General features: G+C 44.0%; 1 long non-coding RNA gene across 1 annotated transcript; it reads left to right on the top strand.

The window, feature by feature from the left end:
* The first annotated feature begins 1,078 nt into the window (after positions 1–1,078).
* On the top strand, positions 1,079–2,911 carry LOC117885330. The gene is made up of 4 exons (XR_004647789.1): positions 1,079–1,145; positions 1,551–1,614; positions 2,327–2,403; positions 2,537–2,911. It is a non-coding gene; the product is annotated as an uncharacterized LOC117885330 (long non-coding RNA).
* The last annotated feature ends 741 nt before the right edge of the window (positions 2,912–3,652 follow it).

Here is a 3,652-nt window from a genome sequence, read left to right as displayed (position 1 = left end):
TGTCAAAAAAAAATTTGTCAGCCATTATCAGAATGAAAAATTCTCATTGCCTAGTTCAAAATGATTTTGTGCTTAGAAATGTAAGCTAATTATAGTTAAAAAACAAAGCAAAACCCTCCCACCATAAACAGACATACCCTCCTCAAAATGGAAACAAAATATTTCATTTGAATTTTTTCCCAGCGCCTTTGGTTTATAAAAAAAATTTCAAGATTTTGATTTTTTCCTCCCAATTTAGGACAGGAAAATTGTTCAAAATTTTGACAATTTTTGTGGGACAGGAAAAGAATTTCCTGCCCAGCTCTAGGTTGGGGAAGGGAGAACAGTGGTTCTGTGAGTTAATGGGGAGGTTCGTTCATCTCTATACCTATCTTTCTGGTAAAGAGAAGGTCAGCTTTTCCTTTTGCTTACACCGGTGAAATCAGTGGCGTCAGTGCAGAGATAAAGCCCAAGCTCTGTCGGACGTCTGGCCCTTGTAGTGAGTAGAGACCTTGATCCAGGGCAGCAAGTCAAACGAAGAGGCTGGAGGGAGGAAAGGGGGCTGGGTTGTGGGAAATGCTGCCAGCGGCAGGCAAAACAAGGGATGGAGAGGAGATGACAATGTCTATTTCCTTTCTCTGCAGCTTGTATGAAATGGCCTTGGCGGCTTCGTCCATCGGCACGTTCGCTGTGAGTTCAGTGGAGTGTGTGATACTCGGCATAAGCAAATGCTGAAGAATAATTGTATCGATGAATCTGAGTGTTGACGTGTTGGTCTAAAATGTCTAGCCCTGGAGTTTATTCCTGGGAACCCAGCTGGATTTCTTGTATTCCTAGTAATAGTTTTATTTCAAAAATCAATGTGCTATAATCCCCTAAATCAAAATGTTATTACAAGTAAGAAGTTCTAGTGACAAATTAATTGGAGAACTCACCACCTCTTTTGCCAGGAAGTATTAGCAATCTGGAACAATCTTTGGGAGTTAATGCACTCACTTTAATTCCTGGAAGACTTTTGGTCAATAAATAACCCTCCCCAAGACTTGCAACAATGCTGCAATGAAAATCTGTTCTGCATTAACAGTGTGTGCATTGAAGGTTCAAGGTTCCTCACTCACTCCAATCCCGCTTTCATTATCGAGATGGAGGGGCTGTTGATGTCCAGGGTTTGTACTTAGATAACACAAAAGCCTGTGAAGGACAGGGGACAATTACAGCAAGGCTCTTAGGGCTCTGTTTGTCCGAGGTGATCTATTTGGCCTCAGAGGGAGATAATTTGCACTGCACTCTGATTCTTGGTCACTAGCTGACCTGTGGAAGAGTCATGAGCCATTGCCAAAGGAAATACTACAACTGGTGGTAAAATGGGGGGCGGGGCGGAAATGGTCATTTTCCTTCGAGATTTTGAATTTTTCAAATTTTTCCATCCTGCTCTTGAAACAACAAGCAATTTGCCTGAATTCAGGGCCATTGTAACTGGACGTCTGCACCGGTGAAATCAGAGCCAATATAAAGTGACTGGGGTGGAAGCTGCTTGTGGCAGGATTAGTAGATCACTTCTCTCTTTTCAGGAGTTGCTGGTGAAGGGATTTTTGGTGAATATTATTGAAGCTGCGTATGTGCCAGCAATCAACGGTAAGGCAATGAGATGGTTCCATTTTGTAAACTGTTTATCCTTCTCAGAGAACATCACGACCAGTACTTTCTTTAGACTGAAATAACCTTTTCTGACAGTGGCATGGACTAACTGACCTAGCAAAGCCTTTCCAACTTGAACTTTCACGAGTCGGTGAATAACTGTGCCCAGTAAAATTGCAGACAGCCATTTTGCACATGCAGAACTTGCATTTGGGCATTCAGAACAGGTAATGTGTGTATGTTCTCATGCTCATTTGCATGTGCAGTTGCTCATGGAAACCTGAGGTCTATGCATGCAAAACAGATGCACCACAGGTGCATTTTTGGAAGCTCCTTGAATATGGTACCTGCTGACAAAATAAAAACTAGATCCCATGGGAAACTGGAGATGGTTTTCATAAATTCAGTACGTTTTGGAAATCTCCAAACACCAGTGGGCTCATCTTACCTTAGCTTTCCTTAGATTTGCTGATCACAAAATACACAGAAGACCCAGTCTAGCTATTGGGCGTTAGATGGATATTTGGAATGGAAAATGTGCCATCGGAATAATAGAATAGTCCTCCTGGGTGTACACACAAAATCTTCTAGGCATTTTTAACAGAAGTTGGGAAGCTGCAGGAGACTAGGGGAGAAGTGACCAGAACACTGCTAGTGTCTTCAACTGCCCAAGGCAGTTCTCACCCTGGTTTCTGTTTGCTCATTTTAGGGGCACTGCAAGAAGGGATTCCTCTGCCTCACCTGCTAGGCATTAAATATACAAATGCTGATATTAGCATGTCTGAGGTAAGTGTATGGAGACGTACTTGCCACATGCTTCTCTGTAAATTGCACGGTCTGTGCTGGTAGTCAGCACGCAGGGACCGAAGCGCTGAACTAGCTGGTGACTAATATCTGTGACATGTTTTACTTCTGTCAGAATGCTCTTGTGCTGAATGTAAAAGCCACGTCGAGCTGATCCAGGAGGCGTCACTGCACTATTCACCACCACTGAAAGAGTCAGCGAGATGGAGAACAGCAAGTCTGGTGTCCCCGAAAGCATGTCTTCCTCTTTTATTTGTAACATTTTGATTCAATATTTTGGCTTTAAAGAACTAACATAAAAAGGCAACACCACTCCCGGTAACTGGCGTATGCTGGGCTCTGCCTGTAGCGGAATCAAAGGGCTCTCCTTTGCTTGAATAGAATTAATCTCTGTCATTTTCTCAGTGACGTTTTGTTACAGCTTGTAGCCTTCACAGGAGTTTAGAACAGCAGTGCACTGTGGGCAGTGGAGTTTCACATTTCATGTGCTGTTGCGATAAAAGATTCTAGTTTCTTTCTCTGCATTCTTGGTGTTTCCTCTTTTCAGAAGGTTTTACCGGCTGTGTCTGGCTGCAGAGTCCAGGACTGTGAGGAACGAAAGCGTTCTAGGCAGGAGGACACTGAGCAGATGTCGCCACACAACGTTGCCAGTGCTCTCCAACCCCTTCCGGTCCTGAGCCTGCCTTGAGCAGACTCCCATTTATACAACGTGGTGCTGAAATATGCTCTGGAGTTACAAACGAACTGTTCCGATATATCCCGAACCCAACCACGACTGGATCTGGCACCACTGGAGCCCGTCCAGATCTGGGCCAATCTCTAAAAGTGAATCTGAGCATCCCCAAATGTTAGGGAAGTTTGGATTTGGGTCTGATTACAGTTTTGAACTCCACAGCCTGGACCCCTCTCTAACATGACCCAGGTCTCTCAATGGAACATCGAATAAAGGAAAGGAAACCTGTATTTTTCTTACTCTATAAAAACAGTTTTGCAAGTTCACTGGGTTGTTATGAACCTCTGAGTGTGCAGCGCTCTGCAGCTGGTCAGCGCACACACTGTCCATGGCAATGACTGTCTACGCAGGGATATTTCAAGAGAGCAAATGGAACATTGATTCCCTTCATTTTAGTTAGGTAGGTGCCTGGGAACAAATGACCAGCAGCTGCACTGCGTGCAGAGGTGGTCGCCCCATCTCAAAAAAAGAGAGATTGGATTGGAAAAGGTTCCGAAA

The sequence above is a fragment of the Trachemys scripta genome, chromosome 12 (assembly GCF_013100865.1).
Source record: "Trachemys scripta elegans isolate TJP31775 chromosome 12, CAS_Tse_1.0, whole genome shotgun sequence".
Taxonomy (NCBI): Eukaryota; Metazoa; Chordata; order Testudines; family Emydidae; genus Trachemys; species Trachemys scripta.
This window is presented reverse-complemented; position numbering and strand designations above follow the sequence as displayed.